The sequence below is a fragment of the Palaemon carinicauda genome, chromosome 5 (assembly GCF_036898095.1).
Source record: "Palaemon carinicauda isolate YSFRI2023 chromosome 5, ASM3689809v2, whole genome shotgun sequence".
NCBI lineage: Eukaryota > Metazoa > Arthropoda > Malacostraca > Decapoda > Palaemonidae > Palaemon > Palaemon carinicauda.
Window position 1 is genome coordinate 191011437 of NC_090729.1, and position 15000 is coordinate 191026436.

Sequence of the window (15000 nt, forward strand, 5' to 3'; positions counted from 1 at the left end):
AGTTGGTTAATGCTTGAGTTAGTTAGTTGTTGCTTGAATAAGTTGGGTTAAGGTAAAATTGGTTAATTCTTGAAGAAGTTGTAGTAGGATGAAGTGAAGTTGGTTAATGCTTGGAGAATTTTGTAAAGGGGGAAGTGGGTTAATTTTGGATGAAGTTGATTAATGCTTGAAGGAGTTGGATTATGGTTAAGTTGGTTAATGCTTGAAGACGTTGAGTTGGTTAATGATTGAAGAATTTTGTAAAGGGTGAAGTTGGTTAATTCTTGAAGACGTTGAGTTGGTTAATGAGTGAAGAATTTTGTAAAGGGTGAAGTTGGTTAATTCGTGAAGACGTTGAGTTGGTTAATGATTGAAGAATTTTGTAAAGGGTGAAGTTGGTTAATTTGTGAAGACGTTGAGTTGATTAATGATTGAAGAATTTTGTAAAGGGTGAAGTTGGTTGATTATTGAAGACGTTGAGTTGGTTAATGATTGAAGAATTTTGTAAAGGGTGAAGTTGGTTAATTCGTGAAGACGTTGAGTTGGTTAATGAGTGAAGAATTTTGTAAAGGGTGAAGTTGGTTAATTCGTGAAGACGTTGAGTTGGTTAATGAGTGAAGAATTTTGTAAAGGGTGAAGTTGGTTAATTCGTGAAGACGTTGAGTTGGTTAATGATTGAAGAATTTTGTAAAGGGTGAAGTTGGTTAATTCGTGAAGACGTTGAGTTGGTTAATGAGTGAAGAATTTTGTAAAGGGTGAAGTCGGTTAATGCTTGAAGACGTCGAGTTGGTTAATGATTGAAGAATTTTGTAAAGGGTGAAGTTGGTTAATGCTTGAAGAGGTTGAAATTGGGTGAACTTAGTTCATTCTTGAAGAGGTTGCTGTATGTAATAGCAGTTTGATAAGCTACAACAATGAAGTCTGTATGTAAGTGTGTGTGTAATTGCTCATTTTGCACGTTCACATACGTATAACGTATTTTATGGTAATTTTGATTACATAAAAATTACTCCCCTAGAAATCTATATAAATATATGGTTAAGAAAGCTATTAAAGCTATGAGAAGGCTATATATATATATATATATATATGTATGTATATGTATGTATATATGTATATATATATATATATATATATTTATATATATATATTTATATATATATATATATATATATATTTATATATATATATATATATATATTTATATATATATATTTATATATATATATATATATATATTTATATATATATATATATATATTTATATATATATTATATTTATATATATATATATATTTATATATATATATATATATATATATATTTATATATATATATATATATATATTTTATATATATATATATTTATATATATATATATTTATATATATATATATATTTATATATATATATATATATATTTATATATATATATATATATATATATAAATTATACATATATATATATATATATATATATATTTATATATATATGTATGTATATATATTATATATATATATGTATATATATTATATATATATTATATATATATATATATATATATATATGTATATATATTTATTATATATATATTTATATATATTATATATATATACATATATATATATATGTATATATATATATATATATATAACGAAGTCTTTACAGCCATTTATATTATTAAAACGTTTCATTCACTTACAATGTATAATGTATAATAACTTCAATTACGGAAGCTTAAAAAAAAATACAACTAACTTATTTTAAAACCACCACAAGAAAGGTTTAAATATTAGGGTATAGTGGTCTAGATATTCCACTTTACAAAACCGGCCTTCCATCGAGAGCATAAGTTCCCCGGAGCATATATTAAACAATTTCCCGGCAATTTGTAGGTTTTGAGCATCATCGCCGACACTTTGGTGGGGGGGTGGGGGAGGAACTTTTAATGGGAATTAGGTATCGTGTCAGGTAATACTGACTCGAGCAAGTAAATTATTCCAGGAATTACGATAGCCGGAATATTCGCAAGTGTGGCATTAGCTACATCGCTCTCAACTCCAGCAACGCCGTAACTTGAAGAACCTGACAGTGAGTGTGGGAAGAAGAAGAAGAAGAAGAAGAAGAAGAAGAAGAAGAAGAAGAAGAAGAAGAAGAAGAAGAAGAAGAAGAAGAAGAAGAAGAAGAGGGGGAAATGAGAGGTGGAGGAGGAGACGGAAAACGAGGAGAAAGGGATGAGTAGATGGAAGAAGAAGCGGAGGAAAATGAGGTTAGTAAGAAGAGGAAGAGGAGGAGGATATTGAGAAGAACAAGAACAAGAACAAGAAGAGGGGGAAATGAGAGGTGATGGAGAATGGATGAGTAGAAAAAGAAAGAGAAAGTGGAGAAATAGGAGGGAAATGAGAGGAGAAGTAAGAAGAGGAAGAGGATGACGAAATTGAGAAAAGAAAGGAAATGGGAAGAAGAAGAAGAAGAAGAGAAAAGCAAAATGATGGATGGAAGCTATAACGTTTGCTGTGTAATCTTTAAAAAATGCACATACTTTTATTATTATTATTATTATTATTATTATTATTATTATTATTATTATTATTATAAGCCCAAGGGCTCCAACGGGAAACTTTTGTAGCATAATAAGGAAGTAAGACATTGTTCCTATTATTATCATATAGGCTATACATGTATATATATATATATATATATATATAATATATATATTTATATATATATATATCTATATTATATATATACATATATATATTTATATATATAACGAAGTATTTATAGCCATTTATATTACTAAAACGTTTCATTCACTTACAACGTATAATGTATAATAACTTCAATTACGGAAGCTTAAAAAATACAACGAACTTATTTTAAACCACCACAAAAAAAGGTTTAAATATTAGGGTATTGTGGTCTAGATATTCCACTTTACAAAACCGGCCTTCCATCGAGAGCATAAGTTCCCCGGAGCATATATTAAACAATTTCCTTGTAATTTGTAGGTTTTGAGCATCATCGCCGACACTTTGGGGGGGCCGGGGGGGGGGAGGAACTTTTAATGGGAATTAGGTATCGTGTCAGGTAATACTGTCTCGAGGAGGTAAATTATTCCAGGAATTACGATAGCTGGAATATTCGCAAGTGTGGCATTAGCTACATCGCTCTCAACTCCAGCAACGCCGTAACTTGAAGAACTTGACAGTGAGTGTGGGAAGAAGAAGAAGAAGAAGAAGAAGAAGAGGGGGAAATGAGAGGTGGAGGAGGAGACGGAAAACGAGGAGGAAGGGATGAGTAGGTGAAAGAAGAAGCGGAGGAAAATGAGGTTAGTAAGAAGAGGAAGAAGAAGAAGATGAAGAGGGGGAAATGGGAGGTGGAGGAGAATGGATGAGTAGAAGATGAAATAGAAAGTGGAGAAATAGGCGGGAAATGAGAGGAGAAGTAAGAAGAGGAAGAGGATGGCGAAATTGAGAGAAGAAGAAGAAGAAGAAGAAGAAGAAGAGAGAAGCAAAATGATGGACGGAAGCTATGACGTTTGCTGTGTAATCTTTAAAAAATGCACATACTTTTCTTATTATTATTATTATTATTATTGTTGTTGCTGTTGTTGTTGTTGTTGTTGTTATTATTATTATTATTACTATTGTAATTATTATTATTATTATTATCATTATTACTGCTTAGTGGGGTAGCCCATAGGTCTACCTGCTGAGTCATCATCAGCCATTGCCTGGCCCTTCCTGTTCTTAGTTTGGATGGAGAGATGGGTTAGGCGCATTGTCCTACTTGCTAGGGCAGTGTCACTGTCCCTTGCCTCTTCCATTCATGAGTGGCCTTTGAACCTTTAAGATGTTCCCACTCAGAACCGGATTAACAAACACAAGGGTTACCAAATAAATAGCAAAAGATCTCCAAAATCAAACCATTGTTCTTTAGCCTTGGGTAGTGCCATAGCCTCTGTACTATGGTCTTCCACTGTCTTAGATTAGAGTCCCCTTGCTTGATGGTACATTCGGTCACACTGATCTATCTTATGTCTCTTCCTTTTGTTTTAATAATTTTTTTATAGTTTATTTAGGAAATATTTATTCTATTATTGTTACTATTCTTAAAACATTTTATTTGAATGGTTAATTACTTTCATTTAACTTATTTATTTCCTTTCCTCACTAGGCTATTTTTCCCTGTTGAAGCCCTTTGGCTTATAGCATCTTGCTTTTCCAACTAGTGTTGTAGCTTAGCAAGTAATAATAATAATAATAATAATAATAATAATAATTATTATTATTTATTTCTTTATTTCCTTTCCTCACTGGGGTGTTTTTCCCTGTTGGAGCCCTCGGGCTTATAGCAGCTTGGTTTTCCAACTACGGTTGTAGCTTTAGCAAGTAATAATAATAATAATAATAATAATAATAATAATAATAATAATAATAATTTATTTCTTTTATTTCCTTTCCTCACGGGGCTATTTTTCCCTGTTGGAGCCCTCGGGCTTATAGCAGCTTGGTTTTCCAACTAGGATTGTAGCTTAAGCAAGTAATAATAATAATAATAATAATAATAATAATAATAATAATAATAATAATAATAAATCCACTGAATCTGACTAATCTTCAGCAAGGCCAATGAACTCAATGTAGCACTGGCCTATGCAAATTGTCTGGTCCTCAGCGGCCACTTAAAAGGTCTTCAGACTGGACGCCATTAAAGGCCTCCTCAATCAACCAAACAGACGTCCAAGGCCTATCGTAGGACCAATTCCTCCTTCATTTCCATTGGAATTGATAGGATCCTCTCCACACGCCAATGGACGTTCTCTAGCCGTGGGTAGTGCCATAGCCTCTGTACCATTATCTCCCACTGTCTTGGGTTATTCTCTTGCTTGAGGGTACGATCGGTCACACTATTGTATCTTATTCTCTTCGTCTTGTTTTGTTAAAGTTTTATAGTTTGTATAGGAGATATTAATTTAAAGTTATTACTGTTCTTAAGATTTTTTTTTTCTTGTTTACTTTCTTCACTGTGCTATTTCCCCTGCTGGACCCCCTGGGCTTATAGCATCCTGCTTTTGCAATTGGGGTTGTAGCTTAGCAAGTAATAATAATAATACTAAAAATAATAATAATAATAATAAGTTATCAGAAAAATAAAACATTTTTCACTAGTATATAAATTTGAAGAAATTTTTTACAACTTTATTCACTTCATCTTCCGTCATCGGTGATTACGTGTTATCTGTTGCACAGTATTGCTTCAGTTGCCAAAAATATCGGGGCCACAGGGAGTTAGTGTCGTCAGTGCACCGTACACGGTTAACTGTAGGTATTAATTTGTCTTTCCAACGTTCCTTTGACTTCTAGCTGCACCTACTTTATATCCTTCTTATTTATCTCCGTTTCTTTGTTCCTTTCTTCCATCTGGCTGTCCAACCTCTTTTAATTTTCAACTCAGTGTGTTACTCAGGATTTTACCCTAGAAGCAGTTGGGTGCAGAACAGCCTCACAGGCCCCAACGCAGGGCTATATAACCCAAATCTATACATCCAATCCATTCTAAAATTATCGCTGTGGAAAAATATTCAATATATTTCGTGACCTGTTTGTTTCGATGGAATGTTTGTATCCTCCTTTAGCTGCAAGATAAGATTTGATGGTTAATTCTCTCTCTCTCTCTCTCTCTCTCTCTCTCTCTCTCTCTCAATAATCCATCAGCCAAAATCCTAGCCAACAACTCTCTCTCTCTCTCTCTCTCTCTCTCTCTCTCTCAATAATCCAGCAGCCAAAATCCTAGCTAAGAACTCTCTCTCTCTCTCTCTCTCTCTCTCTCTCTCTCTCACACACACAATACTCCAAGGGCCATAACCCTGCCAACAACTATATTAGAGAGCCAAACCCTTGCCAACAACTATATTCTCTCTCTCTCTCTCTCTCTCTCTCTCTCTCTCTCTCTCCCTCTCTCTCTCTTTCTCTCTCTCTCTATCTCTCTCTCTGCATATATCTAAGTATATATGCGTGTTTAGTGTATTCGCATTTTATTTATACAATGTTCAAACGGTTCAATTTTTATCTAGCACTTTGCTCATTTTCTTTCTTGAGCCAGAAAGTTAAACCAATCCCCGATCTTCCCTCGTCTTCTTCGCTTCCAAGAATCGGATCACCTAACTAATGATGTATGTGTCTCAGATATCATTACTTATTTAATGAGTTCGATTGTAAGGTGTTCCATTATCCAAGTTACGGCTTAGGCCACGTCTTTTAACGGCCAAGTTTGCGCGGTGATATTCCGGCAAGCTAATTAGGGCGTAGATGTAACCCGGTGAAACGCGTTTTCTTCTTTCAATAGGACTCGAGCGATTTCTCATATTGCGTCATTGGTTCGCTCGAGGGGTTTCCCAATTTAGATTCGAACATTAAGAATGGGAGAGGCATGACCAGATGTAATTGTCTCTTAACAACGCTAACTAGGATATGATTTGTTGGTGGGGAAAAGTTATGGAAATGTTTGGTTATTCCAAGCCATTTGAGGATATTATGAAGTGGAACAAGCTGTTCACATACATACATACATACATATACCAAGGCACTTCCCCCAATTTTTGGGGGTAGCCGACATCAACAAATGAAACAAAACAAAAAAAAGGGGACCTCTACTCTCTACGTTCCTCACAGCCTAACAAGGGACTCAACCGAGCTGTTCACGAACGTTGAAAATGTATTATTAACATATGAGGAATGTTTTTTTCTAATTATCATTATGATCATTCCCAACATTTTCCACTTATTTCCATTGAATTTCAAGTCCCTTAATTTCTAAAAGAAATTATAAGTAATAAATTGTTGGTATGTGTTAATAGATTAACAAACAGGCAAATGAAATTATACTCTGTTCCATTCTCGAGTTATCCAATCTGGTCAGAGTTGTATAAGAATGGGAGAAGCATGTCTGATGTAATTGTCTCTTAACAAAACTAAGTAGGATATAATTTGTTGATGGGGAAAAGTTATGGAAATGTTTGGTTATTCCAAGCGATTTGAGGGTATTTTGAAGTGGGACAAACTGTTCTCGAATGTTGGAAATGGGGTGTTTGACCTTTGAGGACAAAAGTGATCTTTATCATTATGATCTATCTTTCCCAACATTTTCCTCTTATTTCATTTGGCTTTTAAGTCCCTTAGTTTCTAAAAGAAATAGTTAATTGCTGGTGTGTGTAATAGATTAACAAACTGGAAAATATAAATACTCTCTGTTTAATTCTTGTTATCCAATCTGGTCAGAGTTGTATAAGGTCAGTCTTGTTGTCTTGTTTCTCAAAATTATGTTAACTGATACCCATATCTAAAACTCCGCAATTCATGTAAAGAAACAATTTTTTTTTTACGTTGAAGAAAACCCAATGATTATTTAGATAACATGTCTGCCTAATGAGAATCTTTTTTTTTTTTTTTTTTTTTTTTTTTTTTTTTTTTTTTTTTTTTTTTTTTTTTTGTAGAAGAATAATTCTTAGAATTATTATCATCTAGCATCTGCCTTACACTTAAAAAATTGCCGTAAAAATAGTAAAAATCCTGGAAGAAATATTGCCAGGCATTTACCATTTTAAAAACGGAAATATTGACGATAAGGAGTGTGTTTGTTTGCATTTATATGTATGTTTGTGAAACTTGTAGAGATTAACTGTTATGTAGAAAAGCTGGAAATTATTAAATTTTAGAAGGTCAATGTCGAAGGTCACAGTCAAGTAAAATATCCAATTCACATATTCGGCCATAAGTTTGTACATCGTTATGCCAGAGACTTCAAACTTGGTTCATTCATATTTGAGTGTATGAAAATTTACACCAATTAATACATTTTCAGACCAAAGGTCAAGGTCGAGAAATAAGCTGCCGTGGCGGAGATATGCGCTCTTTTGAGTGCCCCTCAAGTTGATCAAGTTACTGTTCTCTTCATCATTTCCTGGAGCTAAAATGAATCTCATACGCGTGTCTCCATCAACAATTCGATTGAATTTAGATAACTCTATTTGATAGGATACGTTTGTGGTCTTTGGCGATGTGTAATGAAATTAGATCAGATTTAATTACGTTATTAATTCGTTCTGATCAAAGGTTTTGCATTACAATAGGTTTAGTAGGTTAAAAAACGGATCAAAATATTTCGCTTTCACTGTCGCCGAGAAAATACAATTACGGGATATTTTCAAATGGTATTTCACTTTATAATTATTATTATTATTATTATTATTATTATTATTATTATTATTAAAGTTACTCCAGTATGACGTCATTAATATAAATTATTAATATTATTATTATTATTATTATTATTATTATTATTATTATTATTATAATTACTAGAATTAAATAATTATAAAAATGAAGTTATTAAAATTATTGTTATTGAAGTTACTAATATTATTAATATTATTAAAATCATTAATAATGATATTACTAAGATTATAAATATTATTAAAATCATTATTGTTTATATTAGAATTATCAAAATTCTAATTTTTCAAAACGGCTTTAAATTTTACTTTTCTTAGAATCTTAGAAAAATCATGGGGGAATATATATATACATATATATACATATATATATATATATATATATACATTATATATATATATATATATGTATGTGTGTATATATATATATATATATACGTGTATATATATGTGTGTATATATATATATATATATATTTGTGTGTATATATATATATATATATATATGTATATATATATATGTATATATATATGTATATATATATGTGTATATATATACATATGTATATATATATATATATACATATGTATATATATATATATATATATATGTATATACAAAGATATTTTGATGAATGATACTATAAACTTACATCAGATTTAATTATCAATCTGTCTTGTGGGGCTACGATCTCAAAACAAGCTAATTATTACGTCCAATACTGTTTAATGACAGGATCCCATTTTTCTCTCTCTCTCTCTCTCTCTCTCTCTCTCTCTCTCTCTCTCTCTCTCTCACCTATTTATTGTGAAAATGGTTAAAGTATTACCTCATCAGATATACAATTCGATATGTACTGTATATATTGTCTAAACTCTACGGGTATCGATCTCCACTTTTCACTATCTTAACATCTTGAAAGAGAGATGTCGGAGCAACATGAAATGATTGAATTATTATTATTATTATTATTATTATTATTATTATTATTATTATTATTATTATTATTATTATTATTATTATTATTATTATTACTTGCTAAGCTACAACCCTAGTTGGAAAATCAGGATGCTATAAGCCCAGGGGCTCCAACAGGGAAAATAGCTCAATGAAGAAAGGAAACAAGGAAAATAGAAAATTTTAAGAACAATAACATTAAAATAAATACTTCCTAAATAAACTATAAAAACTTTAACAAAACAGGCGGAAGAGAAATTTGATAGAATAGTGTGCCCGAATGTACCCTCAAGCAAGAATACTCTAAACCAAGACAGTGGAAGGCCATGGCACAGAGACCATGGCACTACCCAAGACTAGAGAACAATGGTTTGATTTTGGATTGTCCTTCTCCTAGAAGAGCTGCTTACCATAGCTAAAGAGTCTCTCCTACCCTTACCAAGAGGAATGTGGCCACTGAACAATTACAGTGCTGTAGTTAACCCCTTGAGAGAATAATTGTTTGGTAATCTCAGTGTTGTCAGGTGTGTGAGGATAGAGGAGAATATGTAAAGAATAGGCCAGACTACTCGGTGTATGTGTAGGCAAATCAAAGGGAAAATGAATCGTAACCAGAGATAAGGGACCAATATAATACTGTCTGGCCAGTCAAAGACCCCATAACTCTCCAGCGGTAGTATCTCAACGGGTGTCTGGTGCCCTGGCCAACCTACTACCTACTATATGTCAATTGCAACTGTAAAATTATTGCAACACTTCGGCCATTTTTAACTTGATATGTACACTTGTTTAAAGTAAAATATCTGAGCATATACATAAATAATTCAATTTAAAATGCATTTAACAAGTAAGTGAATATACAAATATTAACACGATAAGCTTTCTTGTCCATCCTAAAGTTCTCCTGTAGATGATTATGTATACTGTAAGTGACCGTTTTTTTGTAAGTATTTGTAAGTATGATTATGTGGAGAAGAGGATTTTTTTCATTTCATTGTTTTCCAACTTGTAAAATATGTGAATGAGATGAAAAAAATATTTCATGTTTTCCCAACTTATAAAATATCATGTGAATAAGATAAAAAAAATATTTCATTGTTTCCCAACTTTTAAAATATGTGAATGAGATGAAAACATTCCATTTCATTGTTTACAACTTATAAAATATCATTTTAATGAGATGAAAAAAACTTTCCTTTTAAAGTTTTCCAACTTATAAAATATGTGAATGAGATAAAAAAATCATTTAAATGTTTCCCAACTTACAAAATATCATGTTAATGAGAGGAAAAAAAAGCTTTCATTGTTTCTCAACTTATAAAATATCATGTCAATGAGATGAATAAAAAATTATTCCATGGTTTCCTAACATATAAAATATCATGTTAATGAGATGAAAAAAAAAACTCATTGTTTCCCAACATATAAAATATCATGTTAATGAGATGAAAAAAAAAAACTTTCATTGTTTCCCAACATATAAAATATCATGTGAATGAGATGAAAAATAATCATTTCATTTTTTCCCAACATATAAAATATCATGTTAATGAGATGAAAAAAAAACTTTCATTGTTTCCCAACATATAAAATATCATGTGAATGAGATGAAAAATAATCATTTCATTGTTTCCTGACTTATAAAATATCATGTTAATGAGATGAAAAAAGAAAAAACTTTCATTGTTTCCCAACATATAAAATATGTGAATGAGATGAAAAAAAGAAATTATTTCGTTGTTTCCCAACTTATAAAATATCATGTTAATGAGATGAAAAAAAACTAATTGTTTCCCAACATATAAAATATCATGTGAATGAGATGAAAAATAATCATATCATTGTTTCCCAACATTTAAAATATCATGTTAATGAGATGAAAAAAAAAACTCATTGTGTCCCAACATATAAAATATCATGTTAATGAGATGAAAAAAAAAACTTTCATTGTTTCCCAACATATAAAATATCATATTAATGAGATGATAAAAAAAAAGCTTTCATTGTTTCCCAACATAAAATATCATGTTAATGAGATGAAAAAAAACTTTCATTGTTTCCCAACATATAAAATATCATATGAATGAGATGAAAAAAAACTTTCATTGTTTCCCATATAAAATATCATGTTAATGAGATGAAAAAAAAAACTCATTGTTTCCCAACATACAAAATATCATGTGAATGAGATGAAAAATAATCATTTCATTGTTTCCCAACATATAAAATATCATGTGAATGAGATGAAAGATAATCATTTTATTGTTTCCCAACTTATAAAATATCATGTTAATGAGATGAAAAAAAACTCATTGTTTCCCAACATATAAAATATCATGTGAATGAGATGAAAAAAACTTTCATTGTTTCCCAACATATAAAATATCATGTTAATGAGATGAAAAAAAAACTTTCACTGTTTCCCAACATTTAAAATATCATGTGAATGAGAGGAAAAATAATCATTTCATTGTTTCCCAACCTATAAAATATCCAAATCTTTGAAAGTCCTGTTCTTGATCCATTAACAATTTAATCTTTAATCGCAACGCAGAAAATGGATTCTTATGGTCGACGCGTTCACGGAATTATTATAATCAAATTGATTACAATAATTACTGATGAATTTCCAATACATCTCCCCTCAGTGATCACACGCATTATTATGCGAGTATCAATATATATGGTAATGTCATCTGTTTCCGATTTCGGAGATTATTTTGGTCTTTGTTTTACCGTTGATAATGACTTCTTGTCTGATTACCTCCGCCTACGAAGTTGGAAGGAGGTTATATCTTTCGCCCCTGTTTGTGAGTTTGTGTGTGTGTTTGTTTTTGCGTTTGTGAACAGGATGCGTGTGCGTGCCTGTGTGTGTGTTTGTTTTTGTGTTTGTGAACAGCTTCCTGGCCACAATTTTAATCGTTGAGTAAGGAAACTTCCAGGGATTAACTGTTATGTAAAAAGCTGGAAATTATAAAATTTGGTATCAATATATATGGTAATGTCATCTGTTTCCGATTTCGGAGATTATTTTGGTCTTTGTTTTACCATTGATAATGACTTCTTGTCTGATTACCTCCGCCTACAAAGTTGGAAGGAGGCTATATTTTCGCCTCTGTTTGTGAGTTTGTGTGTGTGTTTGTTTGTGAACAGCTTCCTGGCCACAATTTTAATCGTTGAGTAAGGAAACTTGCAGGGATTAACTGTTATGTAAAAAGCTGGAAATTATAAAATTTGGTATCAATATATATGGTAATGTCATCTGTTTCCGATTTCGGGGATTTTTTTGGTCTTTGTTTTACCATTGATAATCACTTCTTGCCTGATTACCTCCGCCTACGAAGTTGGAAGGAGGTTATATTTTCGCCCCTCTTTGTGAGTTAGTGTGTGTGTGTTTGTTTTTGCGTTTGTGAAAAGCATCCTGGCCACAATTTTAATCGTTGAGTAATGTAACTTGCAGGGATTAACTGTTATGTAAAAAGCTGGAAATTATAAAATTTGGTATCAATATATATGGTAATGTCATCTGTTTCCGATTTCGGAGATTATTTTGGTCTTTGTTTTACCATTGATAATGACTTCTTGTCTGATTACCTCCGCCTACAAAGTTGGAAGGAGGCTATATTTTCGCCTCTGTTTGTGAGTTTGTGTGTGTGTTTGTTTGTGAACAGCTTCCTGGCCACAATTTTAATCGTTGAGTAAGGAAACTTGCAGGGATTAACTGTTATGTAAAAAGCTGGAAATTATAAAATTTGGTATCAATATATATGGTAATGTCATCTGTTTCCGATTTCGGAGATTATTTTGGTCTTTGTTTTACCATTGATAATGACTTCTTGTCTGATTACCTCCGCCTACGAAGTTGGAAGGAGGTTATATTTTCGCCCTTGTTTGTGAGTTTGTGTGTGTGTATTTGATTGGGAAAAGCATCCTGGCCACAATTTTAATCGTTGAGTAATGGAACTTGCAGGGATTAACTGTTATGTAAAAAGCTGGAAATTATAAAATTTGGAAGGTCAAGGTCACGGTCAATTCCTGGCCAAAGTTTTAATCGTAGAGCAATGAAACTTGCAGGGATTAACTGTCATGTAGAAACCTGAAAATGATTAAATTTTGGAAAGTCAAGGTCAAAGGTCAAGCAAAATATCCAATTCATGTAATCAGCCATATTAAAATTACGGTTTTTCTTAACAGTGTAATTATGATAACATCATAAATAAGATTAAGCAAAACGAAAGGAAATCAATTAAAGAAAAAGAAAAACAGACCAAGAACAAAGAAATATAATTAATAGAAAATAACACAATAAATTTAGAAACAAATAAAAACAAATATACCAAGAACAAAGAAACACAAATAATAGAAATAACAATGAAATTAGAAAAATAAACATAAACAAATATACTAAGAATAAAGAAACACAATTAATAAAACCAAATAAAATCATAAACCAAAACATACAAATGTATAAACAAACTAACGATAAGAGTTTCTAAGCTGAATCCACCCGAGAGTTTCAACAACCACCTGTTGCCAAGGGGATCAGAATCTGCAGAAATATTGAATGCCATTACGGAAAAAAATTCCTTTCTGATCTCCCCGTGATCTCTGTGGCTTTGCTCGACTAAGCGTTCGGTGAATGTCGACTTCGATTGCATCTTGATGTGAGCGGGGCCTATGCAGTGGGAAGTCAATTGGGAGGGGGGGGGGATGGTAATAGGGAGAGCGTGTTATGTGAGTGATGATTATAAACACTCATGTGAATGAGATGAATAAAATATTATTTAATTGTTTCCCAACTTATAAAGTAGGTGAGTGAGATGAAAGTGAATTCGTTTCATTGTAACCAAACTTATGAAGTGTAATTTGCATGAAATTAAAAAAAAAATCATCATAAAATCATCTCCATCTCATGTTACACACACACACACACACACACATATATATATATATATATATATGCATATATATATGTGTGTTTACTATATACAGTATATGAGAAAGAATGGAGATTAGAGAATATGTAAGATAGAGGAATAGTATATATATATATATATATATATATGTGTGTGTGTGTGTGTGTGTGTGTGTGTGTACTATATACAGTATATGAGAAAGAATGGAGATTAGAGAATATGTAAGATAATATATATATATATATATATATATAAACAGAAAGAGAGAGAGAGAGAGAGAGAGAGAGAGAGAGAGAGAGAGATGAATACCCACATATAGTGTGTGTGTGCATATATGAGAAAGTAGTATGGAGAGAGAGAGAGAGAGAGAGAGAGAGAGAGATGCTGGCTCAACTAGTTAGGCATTCGCCTTTTCTGACACTCAAAGTTAAAGAACGTATTAAATCAGATAGTTCTTTCTTTCCCGTCTCTCTCTTTATATATATATATATATATATATATGCCTGAATGTATATATTTAGTTTCAAATAAATCGATTCCAGTAAATATAGTTTTATGTTAGTAGTTTTTGTTTTTTATTATTTTATTTTATGTAGAGAGTTGAATGATATCAGGGACGAGGTCAATTCTGAAAATACATAAAAACTCAAAACCGTTTTTCTTTCGTTTAATTTGATATTGTTACAATGTTCCTGAAGAATGAGTTTTTTTATCATAAAAGGGGGACGAAAACGTAGAGATTGATCAAAAGCTAGATTTGAGTTTGGCTGTAAAAAATCATTTTTAAATTGATGGTTTTAAATTTTATTATTTATTCATCTAAATTTCTGTCTATTTACCTGTCTATCTATCTATCTGTCTATATGATATAGAGTTTTATAGCCTTGCTTTCTTATTTCTAACATGTTTAC

At 31.4% G+C, this 15000-nt stretch overlaps 1 protein-coding gene and 1 long non-coding RNA gene across 2 annotated transcripts in view; both read right to left on the reverse strand.

Moving 5' to 3' along the window:
• Nucleotides 1-15000, reverse strand: part of LOC137640740 (uncharacterized) — a 464418-nt gene that overhangs the window by 113297 nt on the left and 336121 nt on the right. The gene's annotated exons all lie outside the window — the stretch shown is intronic.
• Nucleotides 1-15000, reverse strand: part of LOC137640413 (zinc transporter ttm-1-like) — a 53311-nt gene that overhangs the window by 6422 nt on the left and 31889 nt on the right. The gene's annotated exons all lie outside the window — the stretch shown is intronic.